Source organism: Vidua macroura (genome assembly GCF_024509145.1).
Source record: "Vidua macroura isolate BioBank_ID:100142 chromosome W unlocalized genomic scaffold, ASM2450914v1 whyW_random_scaffold_38, whole genome shotgun sequence".
In the NCBI taxonomy this organism is placed as follows: domain Eukaryota; kingdom Metazoa; phylum Chordata; class Aves; order Passeriformes; family Viduidae; genus Vidua; species Vidua macroura.
In genome coordinates, this window is record NW_026530535.1 from 5404994 (window position 1) to 5422443 (window position 17450).

Sequence of the window (17450 nt, forward strand, 5' to 3'; positions counted from 1 at the left end):
TGTACATCTCTCCTAATGTCGGAAATTATACAAAGTTTAAAATTTTTTGGTAACTTTAGTCAGTCTTGTTCGCCTTTGCCCCAGGGGAAAATAATTGAAGTTTCTTTTCAAAGGACTGTTTCATCACTCAAGGCGTGATTAGCTTAACATCCCAAGAGACTGGGAGTAGCACAGAAGATACAAAAAACATCACAACCATTAACGACCATTATGACCATTAACGACCATAAACTCCAAACATCACCCCTGGCATGGTCAGAGACACCTGGTCCATAAAAGACTGATAAAAGAACCAAGGAATGAGGACCAAATTAGCATCAGAGGCAGGGAAATCCATAACTGATAAGAAACCAAATATTAAGAACTGTGTACCTTGGGACCAATGAACATTGAACCAATTAATTTCTCTGGGTTTTGACTGTGTTATAGATACATATTATAATATTGGCTTTTCACAAATATTAAAATGAATACTATATGTGTTATGTTGGAAAGTTATGCTGTACTAATCTCTTTTAAGTAGTGCTGTATTAATCTCTTTTAAGTAGTGTGGTAAATATAGTTTTTAGGCTATAGCATAATATTAAAATAGAAATTATGTGATATAATATACTTTTAGTAACTAGCTCAAGGAATGGAAAAGATAACCAAGAAATTCTTCGCATTATCCTATCTGGATAGAGATAACAGCAACAGACACCAAGATCCCAAGAGAAGAATTATTGTCTCCTTATCGGGAAAGCTCAGACTTCGAGGAACCAAGAAGGTTGATTTACAAGATGGGGGGGGGAGAGCTAAACTTAAGCAGAAACACCCTAGTTTGAAAGGAATGTTTGAATCATGTATGAGATATATGAATGTGCAATAGGCTATTGCTTTTTAGGGGTAATCCTTTGTTAGCAAGGTGTGCTTTTTGGCGGAGTGCCAGGCACCCGGACGTCCGTAATTCTTTGCTTTTTATTGTCTCTTATTGTCCTAATTTTCATTACTATTTTCATTACTATTAAACTTCTAAAATTTTAACAAAAGTAAATGGCGTTTTTCACAAATGGAGGTCCCACTGAGATCTAACACCTTGCTCCTGAAACCTCAGAGGATTCCGAGTGATAGAGGCGCACCTTGTCAAGTTTGGCAGCCTTGCTCTGTTTCTTCTGGCATGATTGGCAGACACAGGTTCCTACCCGGTGGACAAAAAGAGACAATAACACAAAGAAAAGGGAAAAGACTCCCTAAAACTGCGGTAATTGGTCCCCTAAGACTTGTGTACATGAAGACCCGGAAAGGAAAAAAGATTATAAGAACTTTTGGGGGGGGCAGATATGGGGAGAGGGGTTGTGAGATGTGTGAATGAGACGTGGGCCGGCTACTCCAGACCTCGAAGTGTTGTGGGGTTTCTGAGTGCAACGGTTCCGTTATTTCATGAGAAATGCAGCCAAGGAGGAAATGAAGTGAATTAAAAGAGTGAGAGAGACCCCCAGGATGACTGGGATTGGGTCCCAGGGAGGGGTTGGAACCCTCGAAGGAAGGGAGCAGAGAAGTTTCCTAGCACAATCCACTAGGAAATGGAACAAAAGGGAGGGGGCCCAAGAAATTTTGCCAGGTTGAGGGTCTAAACCACACAAGAGACTCAGGAGTGCCAAACTCAAGAGCATCTAGGCTTAAAAGCTGCTAGGCTGAGAGTATCAAACTCAAGAACATCTAGGCTTAAAAGCTGCTAGGTTGAGAGTAGACACACTAGAGACTCAGGGGTGTGGGATCCAAGAGCACCTCGAAATGGCCAATACCATCTGAGATTTTAATAAGTGATTTGAATATAAAAGGTACCTTACTGTTGTCTTGCTGTGTGTGAGAGTGAGTGAGAAATAAAAGTGAGCAAATGTAGATGAATGAAAGTATATGTAATGATATGGAGATTTTTGGAGTTCACTTGAGTTAACAAAATGAATTAAGCATTTAAATTTTAGCTTGTAGAATTATGTGTTGAATTTTAACCTTTTACTTAAGAAACCTCTGCCATGGTACAAAGGGCATAGGAAAATGCAAATTTCTGAAGCTTCTTGCATAAAGAACAATACTGGAGGAGACCAGGAGATGCAAAGAACCCAGATAAAGGGGCTCCTCTGTCTCCAAGCTTATCAAGACTGACAGACGTACTCAGATAAGCACCAAAGGACAAAAAGCGCATGCGCAAAGGAGAAAAGTTCAAAAGTTCAATCATGAGCAAGACCACAATCTTCAGCCTCAGAAACCACCAAGAGACCCCCGTGCGACCACCACAGCAAACCATGTATGCCCAGAAGGTTGTGGACCTATTTAGCATGAGAGGCGAGGACAGGTGGGGCCAGGGGTTGAATATGCATGGAAAAGTTGTGTAATGTATTGCATATGGAACACCTTTGTGAATAAAGATGTGGGTCAGACCGAGGCTCGGGGCACAAGGTTTTGGAGTGCTATCTCACTTGTGCCAGGCGCTGACATACATACCTACTTCATAACTACATCAGGTTGTGGAGTCTATTCCGCGTATCGCTTCATTTGGCGACCACGAAGGGACAGCTCTGCTCACCCGCAGGTCCAGTTGGGGGCAGACGCCCTTGGGCGCTGCGAGGATCTTCCCCAGAGGGACTCTGTGCCTTGGCTGTACACTGCGGGGAGCAGACCACAGCCCGTTACTGTGGACGGAAGTGGTATGTATTAATTTCTTTTTTTAAGGTTGGCACCTTATAAGTCGCATCAAGACGTCTTTGCGCGTAGTTTTGCCCAGGGGGCTTGCAAGCAAATCGCCTGCCGGGGGTGAGACCAGCTGATAGAGCAGCTCGGGGAGGGAGAAATCCCGATTTCGGTGTGGTGTGTCTGTTATGTCTGGATGTGCGTGCTTGTGTGTGTGTGGGTGTGAGTAAAACTGAAACATGCTGATCGGCGTTGCTGGGAGGCGCAGGCGCGGCAGCTATGGTGCTGGAAAGTGCAGGCACGGCAGTGGCGTTGCTAAGGAGCGTAGACGCAGTGTGGCGCTTGGTGCAGCGTTGCTAAGAAGTGCAGACGTGGTGTGGCAGTGCTAGAAAGAACAGGCGCGGGGCAGCTCCCAGCCAACATTGCCTGATAGACCAGACAGCATATGTGTGGCACGGGCTTGCAAAAGTGCTCTAGGCATAGCTGGCTGATAGCGCAGCCGGTGGGCGCGTGAGCACAAGCTGCAGTTTGTGGGGTTGCTTTGAACGCCGCTGATAGCGCAGCTGGCAGGAGCGTGGCACAAGTTGGGACTTGCAAGCACCACTTACAAGCATTGCTGGTTGGTAAGGGACAGGAACCAGCTAAAAGTAGCCAGTAAGCCCGGCTGGGCTAAGAGTTAAGTGTTTGTTGTGCGATAGCACTGCCCTTCAGTGTTAAAAGCTGTCACTGGGAGATCCTTTGCATTACGGGGTTTGCTGCTTGGTTCTTGCTACAAGTGAGAGGTGATTTCCCCACAGTGGCTGCAGAACTTCAAGCCCGGGCCGTGAGAGCCCAGCCTACGAGACAGGCTCTACACAGATGGTTTCAGCTTGAACCAAGTCAGTCTCTTCATCCATCAGGGGACTGGGTAGTCATAGAACGAGAGGATGGAGGGCGAGACAGAGTGTTCTTGGGAGGGATATACCAAAGTTCAACAAGTTGCTATCTAGCCTTTGACTGGGAACAACTGCCAGTTGAACAGGCGCTTAGAAACCCCTTGAAGTGGGGTCTGGAAGGTGTGATTCCCTGTTTTGTGTGCAGATTGACAACCTTTTGCTGGAAGCCAGACTGGCACACAGCTTGGGTTCTCCTCCGATGTTTAAACTGTCAGAGAAGGTGGTATTGTATTTCATATAGACGGAGATCCACGTGTCGTGTATGCACCCCTGAATTACCAAGATACTATAACCCAGGGGTTGAACAAGCAAGGTGTGAAATAGTGAATTTAATCTGTGGGAAAAGCCACATAGTCCCTGAAACCTGGGACGTGTTTGAAGAAGATTGGGAAAGGATAAAGGAGTGGCACAGCCTTAGTATTAAAAAGAAGAACTAAGGAATTTTTTTTTCTCTTCTTTCCTCCCCAGTGGTTTGGATTGAACCCTTAGGAGTTCGTAAATTTGTGTGGGACTGGGCAAACAACAACTTAATAAAAGTTAACGGTTAATTATGATCTATTAATCAATATATTAATATTTTAATATTAAAGGTAAATAAATAAAGTATTATTGATTATTAATTTGGCTATTAATATTTCATTTTGGTTATTTGATTAACTATAAATTTTCATTATTATTTTAATTTGAAGTTATTAAATTTTTTATCACAAAAAAGTTTTTTTTTGATCTGTGACTTATATTTGAACACTCAGACCTGAATAAATTAAGTTTGCTCTAAAAGATATAATGGGAGCAAAACAGAGTAAGGAAGTACCCAAGGCCAGCCCACTAGGATGTGTCTTAGCACACTGGAAAGAAATAGCAGGCGAAGGGGGCATGGAAAATAAAAAAAGTTTAATCAAATATTGCTCCCATTGGTGGCCATTATATCTCCTAGAGGAGGGGGCAAGATGGCCTCCTACAGGTACATTGGAATATAATACCTTGTTACAGCTAATGTTATTTCTACAGAGGGAAGGGAAATGGGAGGAGGTTCCTTATTGTGATATGTTTTTCTCCCTCCGAAATAACCCTGATTGGCAAAGGGACTGTGGCATCAGGGCCCCCTCTGACCCTCTCGTTCTGGCTCTTGGAAAAGAAAACAGAAGCAAAATGGGAGAACTTAAATGGTGCTGCTTGGCCTCTAGCATAAGACAGAGGTGCACCAGGACAGATTTATCGCACAGCACTAGAGGAACAAGATCTAGGCAACCTATTTAGCCCTCACTTGGGAGGGCAGGGGGGAAGGGGTGGAGACTTGGGAGGGACATTAGCACCACCTACTCCACCTACACCTCCTATTCCATCTATTCCACCTATCCCACCTACACCTCCTATCCCACCTATTCCTCCTATTCCTCATACTCCTTCTACTCCTACTACTTCTCCTTCTTTGGAGAAGACACTCACTTCAACCCCTCCAAGCAGCCCAATTGCATCCCGAACCAGAGGACAAATTCTGCAGGCCCCTTTACAGGAGACAGTAATACCAGGCCCTTCTCCACCCTTGATTTGGAAGCATGGGAAAGGATTGCGGGAGATTACCGTAATGACCTCGTAAACACTGCTACACGTCTACGATACATCATGAAGCAGCACAGTCCAGACTGGGGTGATATTCAGTTGTTATTAGACGCATTCACTAAAACAGAAAAACAGTTGGTTTTAAAAACAGCAGGGGACCTGGTAGCATACCACTTTAGACAACAAGTGGATCTAAGGGAACATTTTCTACTTCAGGACCCAGGCTGGAACCTGAATCAACCAGAAGAAAGGCAGAGGCTAAAGAAGTATCAGGACTGGATTATATTGGGAGAGGAAAGAGCAATGCCTAAAACTATCAATTGGTCAGCTTTATATGATAGTAAACAGGGACCCTCGGAATCCCCCACAGAGTTCCTAGACTACCTGAGAAACGCAATGCGATGCTATACACCACTGGACCCTGCATCTGATGTGGGGATACAACAACTAATTAATCTATTTTTGGGACAGTCCATGGGGGATATTAGGTGCAAACTCCAAAAAATACGAGAAGAAGATGCACAGAATTTAGAAACTTTATTGGGGGAGGCTTGGAGGGTCTTTAGCAACAGGGAAGAGGGGTATAAACGAGGAATGAAAATAGCAATAGTGCAGGAGGAGCGGAGAGAAAAATGTGAAAGTGGGCAGGGACCATCCAGGCAAAGCCCTCCTCGATTAAGCAGAAATCAATGTGCAAACTGTAAGAAACAAGGCCATTGGAAGAGGGATTGTCCAGAACAGAAACCAAATGGTCAAGGGAATCAAAGGAGGGGGGTGGTTGCCCATGTGCAGGAGGATTAGGGGGGACGGGAGGAGACTACCCCAGCAGGCCCTCTGGTTGTAAATCTGAAGCTGGGGGAAATGGAAAAATAAGTAAAATTCCTAGTCAATACTGGGGTAATGTGGCCTGGGGCCCCAAGGGTCCGTCCGACCCCGGGCAGCCGTAGGTGTCCCGGATAGCGCAGGGCTTATAGGCACAACCTCTCCAGGTCCCTCAGGCTAGCTCCCAGCCGCAGGCAATCTTAGCGAGCAGCTCTTAAGTGAGATCAGCTGTTTGGTGAATTCAGCTCTTAGGTGATTTCAGCTCTTTGGTTGCTAAGTGCCTCGGCAGACGCAGGGAAGAGAGAGGAGAAGGCTGTTTGAAGTTCCACAGCGGTGTCTTTATTGGCAGCTCCTGCGAAGGGTTCCAGTGACGGCTCTTCTGCCGAACTGGGCAGAAATGGGGGTTTATATACGGTACAGGGGTGTTGGAAATTGTCCAATGGCTAGGGTCAGGGCGAATATGACCTATAGTCTTACAGAGAGATAACAAGGGTCTGAGTGCGGAAGAGGGGCTTCTTTGGTCCAGTCATCATGACTAGGCATTTCTTATCTTAAGCAAGTGACCGCCAGGGAGGCCTCACAGGGCCTCTGACAGCTACAACTCCACTTTCTGTATTTAGTAAAAAGGCGTGCCCAATAGTTCTTTTAAAACAATGGACAAGGCATGAGAACATAGCTAATACAATGACAATTACAATGAAAATGCACAAAATTCCCTTAACCAAAGATGGAACCCATCCTGTTAATCCCCACTGACTGAAAAGGTCATTGACCCAGTCTGGGTTGTTTTCTACTTTTAAGTCCTTCACAGGTTCCTTCATTTTCTGGATGTTTGCGTGGATGGATTCCGAGCGTGAAGAGAGATTGAAGCAACAGATCCCTTCAAAGTCTTGGCAGCCATGTCTGTGGGCTAGCAGTAGGAAGTCGACTGCTGCTCGATTTTCAAGTGATGCATGTCTCGTGGTTTCTTCTTCCTTTAAAAGATCACTTAGGGTGGCAGAGGTAGCGTTGGTTTGCTTACTGAGCTAGCACCCTAAGTGATTTATTTCACCAAGGGCTTTAGCTGCAGCTACCCAGGGTAGGAATAGGGAGACTGCAATCTTTTTTGGTTTGTTCCAAACATATAATTTGGGATTGCAATTTTCTTCAAATTCCGTGTAGGATCTTTTGTGGCATTTTAATTCGCTTTCTTTTTTCCAGTTATGTAACAAGGTGATATTTGGAGTGAGGGTGGAAAGTTTTCCAAGGCTACAGGGACCTCCCTGGAGCCATGAGGGGATCCCAGCCCATACTCAGTCACCACAGATGAGAAACGTTCCGTTGGGTAATACTTTGGGGTGGAGAGAGTATACAGAGATCACCCGAGTGGTGTAATTGCACCAATCCAGATAGTTATAGGCTTTGTTAATGGGTGATACATCCTTTCTGTATGTGTTTTTTGTCTTGTCAATTTCTGGCCAATTGTTCTTTGGACGTCTAAAGTAAAATTTGACACAGTATGTTGCCTTGGAGGACCCCAACAGGTCCAATTCTTGGGGTTCCTCTTGAGCATTGGGCAACATTTTTTGACCACTCGTCCCAAGTATCTACCATGTTGGGTCTCATACCTGTGGTGCAGAGGAGCTCTGAATTATAGACAGGCCAGTCATCTACTACAAATGGAATCCCTACCAAACATGTGGAAAGTGGGTTATCAAGGCTTCCCATGGATAAGCACATGTTATCCTGTTTTAATGTTTTTGCTAGGGTTACCAAAACATTATGGCTAGGCTGTGGGCTGATCCAGCTGAAGGCACACGGTACGGTGAGGAGCATCCAGGCAGCAGTGAGGACAGCACCAACGGAGATAATTTTCATCTTTGGACAAGGATGGGGCTTCTGATAGGGAATATAAGCAACATTTGTTATCTTTATGGTGGGAGGAGAGGGTTTTGTCCCTTGTTCCTTTCTTCGTTTCCTTCCCTCCCCCCTTTTTTTTTTTTTTTTTTTTTTTTCTCCTATAAGCTAAGGATGGGGGAGTGGGTATAAGGTTAGGGGTTTTTGGTAAGAGTTAAGAAAGGGAAGCAATAGGGTTTTTTAGGGTAAACAAGGGGTAATAACATGCAATTCAGAGAACAATTTGTGTTCAGGCTGTGTCTGGCTTATGGCTTGACTGCAACAGCAGAATGTTGTTCCACTTCCTGTTTTGTCTGCTGTCGCGTAATGGGATGGTTTTTCCTTCAGTATGTGGACATTCGGTGACATCTTCGTCTCCAGGCAGAACTCGTCTGGTTTTGAGAAGGTCTTGTATTTGACTCCGGAGAATTCTTGTCACTGTTTGTGGGAGTAGTGTTTGCAGTGCCTAGGTATGGTTTTATGTTTTTTCCTGGGTACCATCTTGGACTAGATGGTAGTAGAACACATGCATACCCTCTAACCCAAGTAATCAGCTGGAAAGGCCCAGATATTTGATGTGTTTCTGGGTCCTTCACTAGCACTGGTGGTTTCTCAGTGAGCTTTGCTTGGGCAGTATTGCGAAGTGGTGAAGTATTGGGGGGTCAGGATCTGATGTTGTACAATTTAGGAAGCTGATGATGTAGAGAGCTTGCAAAGTCTTTCAACTGGAGATATGATTTTTGTTTCTCTTCGCTGCTGATTGAGGACTCTTTTGAGGGTTTGATGTGTCCTTTCCACGATTGATTGTCCTGTGGGATTTGCTGGTATGCCTTTCTTGTGTTTTATTCCCCATTCACTGAAGAACTCTTTTAACTTATGAGAGGTATAGCAGGTCCATTGTCTGTTTTGATTTGTTTTGGTACTCCCAGGGCAGCAAATGCAAGGAGGAAGTGCTTTATGGTGTGCTGTGTAGTTTCTCCTGGATGAGCTGATGCAAACATTGCTCCAGAAAACATATTGACCGATACGTGCACGTATTTTGACCTTCCAAAAGGTGTGAAGTGAGTTACATCTGTCTGCCACAGCTGGCAGCTGTTCAGGCCTCGGGGATTGACTCCTGTCCTCATCAATGGGATCTGGTAATTTTGACAGTTTGGACATGTGGCGACAATAGCTTTTGCTTGATCTTTTGAGAGCTTAAACATTCTGATAAGGGCAGGTACATTTTGACGGTAGAATGCGTGTGACAACTTTGTCTGGGCAAAGATGTCAGGGACGTTAGCAGTTTCTATTGCCATGGCCAATATATCTGCTTTCCTGTTTCCTTCTGTGATGAAACCTGGGAGATTGGTGTGTGACCTCATATGCATTATATGGTAAGTTTGCTTTCTGTGAGAGATTAAGCGTGTTAATGCCAAAATCAATTGGTGTAACTTTGGATTGGAAACCTCTTTGAGTAGAGGGTGTTCTGCTCTCATAGCTATACCTGCAACATATGCAGAATCGGTGACCAGATTAAAGGGTTCGTCTTTGAATTTCTCAAAGGCTCTGACAACAGCTGCTAACTCTGCAATCTGTGGAGATCCCTCCACTATTTGGATGTCAGATTCCCATTTTTGGGTCTTAGGGTCCTTCCAAGTCATTACAGACTTGTGGGATGACCCTGAGCTGTCTGTAAAAATTCTTAGAGCTTTGAGAGGTGTTTTACTTTGGATTAATTTTGGGGTCAGATTAAAGACTGCATTAAAAAGTTTATGTTCAGGGATATGGATGGAAATTTGGCCTGTATAGCTGTCTAGAGCGAATTGGAGATTTTCATTGGTCTGGAGCAAATGCTTCAGGTCCCCAGTGGTCAGTGGCAAGTATATGCATGTGAACTCACACCCCGCAAGAGAGCGGAGACGAGTTCTGGATTTTTTTATTAAATGTCCTATGATTTCCTGGAAGGTGGTAATTGTCTTCGAAGGTTGGTTGTTTGTAAAGATCCATTCCAGTATCAATAAAGGGTCTCGGAGTTGAAGATCCCATTGGAAAATCAGTCCATAGAATCGGGGCGCTTTTCTGAGAATGACGAACTGGAAAGTTAGGTTGGGTTTGAAGCAATGGGCTTGGCGTGAAGAGAGGGCTTCTTGGATTTTGGTGATGGTGTCTCGGGCTTCTGTTGTGAGAGTGCATGGAGAGTCTAGGCCTTCATTGCCATGGAGAAGGTTGAACGGGGAGAACATCTTCTGTTGTAATTCCTAGCAGGGGACGTACCCAGTTGATGGATCCGCACAGACTGTGTAAGTCTCTCAAGGTTTTTGGGTTATCTCGGATGGCGAGCTGCTGGGGTACGATGGTCCTTTCCCGGATCAGGAATCCAAGATAAGTCCATGGGTTGGTGTACTGTATTTTGCCCTCATGGATCTCAAATCCTGCCTTTTCAATGGTTTTGATTGTCCTTTTAACTACTTTTTCTAAGTAAGTTTTTTCTGATGCACAGACCAGGATATCATCCATATAGTGGTAGATTATTGCATCTGGAAATAGGTTCCGAACAGGAGACAGGATGTGAGCAACATACCACTGGCATATAGTAGGTGAGACTTTTAGGCCTTGGGGGAGATACAACCAATGGTATCTTTTGAGTGGAGCCTCTCTGTTAAGAGAGGGAATGGAAAAAGCGAACCGTGGAGCATCCTGGGGGTGCAGCAGAATGCTGAAGAAACAGTCTTTAATGTCTATGATGGCAAGTGTCCAGTCTCAAGGTAGCATTGATGGTGAAGGCAGGCCAGGCTGGAGGGGGAGCATGTCCTCAACGACCGCATTGATTTTGTGAAGGACCTGGAGGAGCCTCCACCTGTCCGTCCCAGGTTTTTGCAGTACAAAGACTGGAGAATTCCAAGGGATGGTGGTCTCAACAATGTGACCTTTGGCAAGCTGTTCTTCTACAAGGGCTTGTAGTGCGCGCAGTTTTACTTTAGAGAGGGGCCACTGGTCGATCCAGATTGGGTCTTGGCATTTCCAGGTGAGCCAAGGGGTATCTGGTAGTGCGCGCTCCTCAGTGGCCCCAGTCAGAAATCCTGACTGGGAATATGTAGGGAAGCTCCCCATTGGGATAGAACGTCCCTGCCCCAAAGGGTGATGGGGGCTCTTACCACAAATGGGCGGATGGTTGCCAACTTCCCTTCAGGCCCCTTGATGAGGGTGTTGTGCTTGCTTCGCATGGACACTGTGGCTCCACCGATCCCTGAAATCATGCCTGCTACCAGTTGTAGTTCCCAGTGTGCTGGCCATTCTGAGCAAGCGAGGATGGTCACGTCCGCACCGGTGTCCAGCATCCCTGGTAGGTGGATCTTTTCTCCTCTGTAGGATAGACCACACTCGATGGTAGGCTTACTTGGTCCCACAACTTGTGCCCACATTGCTGTAGGGTTGAGAGGAAGCTGTTCCCTGTGATTCTTTGGGAGTAGAAAGGCTTATGCGATCGGAGTTCCCTTTGAAAGGAAAAATGGTAAGTCCGTGCAGCACAGCTGGACAGACATTTCTTGTCCCGGGTGCACTGTTTGTACCTCTGGAATGACCAAGATTTCCTCTGGGCCATGGAGAGTGTCCCCTATAATTAAAATGTCAACAGGACCACCTTTTGGCCCATGCTTGCCTGTGTGAACAAGATAAACCTCCTTATTATTAAAGTCAATGGACAAAGCAGTAACCAGCTGGAGCCGTGTTCCCATCTGTATTGCTCCATGGGTTGGATCCTCTCCATGTGGCCTGGAATCTCCTGGGATGACGCATGACTGGATCTGGGCGGCTTTTGATTTGTTGTCTTTGCGCGGGGCCTGGCCGCGCTCTGCTGGAAGTTTCCTAAACGCTGCTGGTAGCACTGCTGATTCTGGGGTCTTTGGTAGGTGTTACGGGGGTTTCAGGTAGGTGACCTGTCTGGACAGTCCTTCATGAAATGTCCAAATTCCCCACAGTAATAGCAGCGGCCTTGGTCTTTGGAAGTTACTACTGCAAATGCACCAGAAACTCCTTCTGCAATACCCTTAGCAACTGCTTGGGCCACTGTGTTTTCAGTGGACAGATGACGTGTACAGCTTTCCACCATTTGCTCTATGGTGGGTTCTGTATCCCAAGGTAGGGCCCTCAAAATTGTTTTACATTCTTCGTTTGCATTCAACAAGGCAAGCTTGCACAACAGTTCTTTTCTTGCCTCTGTGCTCTCTATCTGTTTTTCCAGAGCATCTTTAATTCTGTCTACAAACTTGATAAAGCTTTCATCTATTCCTTGTTTAATACTAGAGAAGCGTTGGGTAGGAATAGAGTCATCTGGGGTAAGAAGCAATGAGGTTTTTGCTGCAATAGCCAAGTCTTGTAGTGCTGCCTTAGGTAAGGTGTTAGCTTGGTCAGAAGGTTTCTGTAAATCCCCTTCTCCAGCCAGCTGTTTGACTGTAAAATCTGGCCTATTTGCATCTTGAGCATAAGTGTCTGATAATGTTTTTAATTGTCTTTTCCAATGCCTTTCCCATAGCATATATTCTGCCAGGGAAAGAAGGCAGTGGGCAATGTTTTTAAGATTGTGAGGTACCAAAACGTGTGCTGAAAAAAGAGCCTCCAGGAAATTTCTGAAAATATGTGAACTTCAACCATGTTCTTTGGCTATATTTCGTAGTTGTACCAGTTCTTTACCTGTGTTAGGTTCCCACGTTATTCTAGTTGTGGGCCCATCTCTTTTCCCCTTTATATAAATTGCTGGGAAGGCAGAAATTCTCTGATCTAGTTCCCAATCCCCTGCCCGAATCGCTTCCATTTTAATTAGAGCCCATGGGTCAATGTCCTCTATATCAGAATCAGACTCACTGTCCTCAGATGAGGAGTGAGAGTGAGCAGGAGGTGTACTATGCTTTTTTGGGCATGTTGGAGTGAGAGTTTACAGGGTTGTAGGGGACTTGAGAGAGTGTGAGGGGGCAGCTGGCTGGGCTGGGCTAGAGGGAGGCAGCAGTGGAGGAGCAATGGCAGCGCCACGTGTGGCACAGCCTGCACAGGACTGAGGCGCGTGGAGAAGCGAGGTGCCACCGTGGGGGGTCTCGGAGGTGCCGTTCGGGGGACGCTGAGGGTGGGTGGGTGGTTGCGGCGTGTAGTGTGTTAATTTTGTTCATCGAATTGGAAAAAAAAAAGGAAAAAAAGAGGAGGATGAAAGAGGCCATCTGAAGCCCCCACATCTGCCTACTGATTGCCACGAGGAGAAACCCCTTCCCCCCACTACAGTTCTGGCTTGGAGGGAGCGGCAGTGCAGGTGCAACTGCTGTACTGTTACCTTAGCTGTTCCGAACAAGGCCTGGCAAGAACTGGGCAAGCAGTTGGCAAGGACCTGGCATGGACCCAGCAAGGAACGGCCTACTGCATATTCACCCACTCTCCACCATTTAAGCCGAATGAATTTTTGGGGTGACTCTAGTGGTCTCTCACTGAAGACCCCTCATCTGCCTCGTTACCACTGTGACTGATGGACAGGGATCGAAAACCCTCCTCCTAAGGACTGAGACTGAGACCCCTACCACAGGGAGTGGGGAAACCACTAATGACATGACCTGTTCTTCAGTGATTCCAATGGACTTATTCTTCATTGTGTTTGTCCTGCCTTGGTGGTTTCAGTGGACTCACCTGTTCCCCCGCAGCAATCACAATAGACTCTCATTGTCCTGCATGTTCCCCCCTTTTTCCTCTGTGGACTATAACTGGACCCCTGAGTTGACCAGAACTTCGAAGACTTCCCCGACACGACAGACGGATCTCCATCGTCCGGACCACTGAGGATCTCGCCTGTGTTGGTAGCTATTCCCATCCCCCTGTTCTCTCTCTCTCTATCCTTTTATCTCCTTTCTGATCCCCCACTATCACATTTACTGTTCTGGCCCCTAATAAAAGTTCATTTGTTGTGATTAACTGACAGTCCCCTGCTGTTTGCCTTTTTGCACTTTTGGGGTCGGTGAAAAGAACCATCACGACACCCCGCAACAAGCAGATCGTGACAGAGGAAAAAAAGCACAAAGGGTACAGAAGATTCCCAGGCAGACAGGAAACCGGAGGCATCTGGCCTAACAAGGCCAGTTGCAGAACTATGCCGATATCGCTTGCTTAAGCAGATTTGTGTAACCATATATGTAAAGTTAATTCTCAGGGCACCATAAAATCCGAGGAAGAGGAGAACCTTCTTCCCAGCGACCACCGGAGGGCAGAACGACAACCCCCTAGCAACAGGCTGCGCAGACGCAGAGTACCTCAGAACCCCTAGCAACAGGCTGCGCAGATGCAGAGCAACTCAGAACCGATACGTCCGCCGGAAACAGAGAAGCAATAAAAACCTAAGGACTGTAAAGGAAAATTGCGAGCCGATGGCGAGTAAGGACTCCCCGGCCGCCCAGTGCTGTTTTTTTTGCTTGCTGTCGCCTGGTTTAATAAATTAGCCTGATCCAATTGTCACTTTGGTCAATTATTATCACTCTAAAGTTATAACACGGCGCTTGGGAATGAGGGCAAGGAAAAAGCGGGGGAGAGGAGGCGGTGGGGTTGGGGGGAGCTGCTGCTGCCACGAGCACGACGGGAGGTGCAGAGAGGTTCGCCGGGGCTGCGGCGGGCAGGCAGGCAGGGATGGTAATGGGGGTGGAGAGGGTCGCGGCGGGGGTGAGAGGCACGGCTGCAGGGGTGGGGGGAGTCGCGGCGGGCAGCGCGGAGGTGTTGGAGCAACCGGGGGAGCGGAATCCGCGCTTGCTGCATCCGGGGGGGAGCCGAGGGATGGGTGGGCTCCGCGGACCCCGCGGGCACGGGGAGGGTGGGTAGTTGCGGCGCGATTTCTGTGTTCCCCGTCTCAGGAAGGGGTAGAGCGGTCCCAGGGCAGGCATTAGGACCCAGGGAATGTGGAGAATAGGATTCAGAGGCTGAGAGAGGAATGTTACCTGGAAAATTAGCATTTGAAGAGACAGTGTCTGGTGAGTGAGATAAGGATTGTGATAAGCTGGAAAGGACTCTTTGTTCATCATTAAGGAAACCGCAAGACAGAAAGGAGAAGCCTTGTGTAGATAACAGAAAATCGAAAGACAGAAACTAGATAGTATGTTGATTACTTAAGCTAATTGTGCAACTAGAACTTAGGCGCATATAACTAACCTTATATGGAAAAGATCATTACAGGGCCGTGAACTTTCACCGAGGAGGAAGAGAGTAGCCTTCCTCAAACGACCACCAAAGAGTAGAAGAAGACCCCCTAGCAACAGAGGGCGCAAGCGCAGAGTACACCCAGAAATACCACGGACACGGAAGAAGAAAGAGTATAAAAGACCGTGGGAAAGGGGAAACGGTGTGAGCCGTTGGCAGAGCGCTGACGCCTCGGCTGCACCCAGCGCTGTTTGCTTGCCATTGGTGCTGCAACCAATAAATTTCTGATTGACTCTCGAAAGGCTGAACAAATTATTCGCCTCAATTTTGTGAAAAATGCATATTTTAAGACTGGATTTTCGCAATAGTTACAATGAATATTATATGTGTAATGTTGGAAAGTTATGCTGTATTAATTCTCTCAAGTAGTGTGTTGAATGTATTTTTAGGTTATAACACAATGTTAAAATAGAAACTATACTATGTAAGATACTTTTTAACTAGCTCAAGAAAGAGATGAGATAATCAAGGAATTCTTCGCACAAAGATAACAATTACAGAAACCCCTAAATTTTCCAGAGGAGAGGAATTTATGGCTTTCCTTATCAACAGAAATGAACTTCTTCAAGCCTGACTGAGACTCCAAGGCGCCTGGGGATTAGCAGAAACTTTTTGACAAGTACCAGACGAATTTCTTGTTTAAAATAAAATATATGCATAATCATGAAGTGTTTTGTATATGCAACAGGCTATTGCTTTTAAGGTTATTCCTTTGTTCACAAGGTATGCTTGTCGTGGCTTAAGTGCCCGAGAGCATCCGGACGTCCGTAATTCTTTGCTTTTTATTGTCTTGTAATTGTCCTAACTCTAAATTTTTATTACTCTAATTGTATTACTATTTTTATAACCATTTTATTATTATTAAACTTTAAAAATTTTAAAAACCAAGTGATTGGCGTTTTTCACAATTATGGTAGCAGAGGATGGTTCTTAACACCTCTCTGCCGGTGCCTTAGGAGAGTCAGAGTGAGGGAGACACGTCCTGCCCTGTTAGGCAGCCTCACTGTGTTCCCCTGGTGTGACCGACAGACGCAGGTTAGGATCCGATGGACAAAAGGGGACAATAAAACAAAGAAAATGGAAGAGATTCCCTAAAAACCGCGGTAATTAGCCCCTAAGACTAAGTGTACACGAAGAACAAAGACCAAGGACAAAGGATAGGTAAGTATTTGTTGGGACGGGGTGGATAAAGGGGGGGATGAATGTGTGTGAATGAGAGGCGGGCTGGTTATCCCAGACCTGCTAATCGAGAGCGGTAGTCTCCCATGCTGCGTTTCTGTCCTTTTCGCGAGAAAAGCGGCCAAGTAAAGAGACGACGCGAGTGATAAAAAGAGTGAGAGAATCCCCCACGGGGAAACCGGGACTGGGTCTCAGGGAAAGAGTAGGACCCCTTGGGGGGGGGGTGGGTGGGGAAAGAATAGAGGAGAGAAAAAAAGGAGTAAGAAATTATTAACAGAGATACCCCAGGATAGTCCCCTGGGAGTTATGTTAGCCAACTGGGAAAAAAACCCTTGTACAAGAAAAAAGGACAAAGATGATACAATTTTGTATACTTGAATGGCCAACAAAGGAAATAAGATCGGACCACGTTTAGTGGCCTAGATATGGTTCTTTTGAAAGATGGATTTGTCAGGCTCTAAATGTATTTGTAAACTCAAAGGAACCGTTTAATCCAGAAGAAAGAGAATATGCCACATGTTGGACAGGGGATTTTAGGAAAATAAAAATCTTTAAGGTATCAGAAATCCCCGAAACAAAACAAGAAAAGAAAAAAGGGAAAGAAAAGGGAGGGGAGCAAGAGGAAAAAAGCGGAAAAGAAAAAGAATGGGATCCTTTACAAGTTTTACTCCCTCCCTTTGTGATAAACTGTGGTAACTTGTTTGTTCATCAAGAGAATTGGAATATTAAAGGAGGAAATATGAAATTAAAGTATGAGGGACTAGCTTGCTTGTTAGGAGATAGGGGAAGCATCTGTGAAGTTGGGAAACAGCAACTTGGGGGTTTTGCTAAAAAAGGACAATAAAGAAGCAACTGCTACAAACCGCAAGGCTACAGGCATATTGCAAGGCTATAGACATATTGCAAAACGCAAGATCACAAGTATAATTAATCACCATATAGGGAGCTTTTCTTAGCTTCTCTTGCAGACACAGGCTAAGGATGTTGGGGGATGGCCGGAGCTGATTATGAAATCAGCGACCACCAGGCAACGGCCACCGGACTAGACAACGTAGGAGTGCTCCGGGTACGCCCATCACTGTCCGGAACCGATTGTGAAATCAACGATCACCTGCCTCGACACAATGCGGACACGATGCATTGGGATGCTCAAGCTACGCCCACCGCTATCGCAAGAGACACGAATGAAGAAACCTCCAAGAAACTATA

At 45.9% G+C, this 17450-nt stretch overlaps 1 protein-coding gene across 1 annotated transcript in view; it reads right to left on the bottom strand.

Annotated features, from left to right (window-relative positions):
• LOC128822735 (kinesin-like protein KIF2A) overlaps positions 1-17450 on the bottom strand; it is a 229650-nt gene that overhangs the window by 21510 nt on the left and 190690 nt on the right.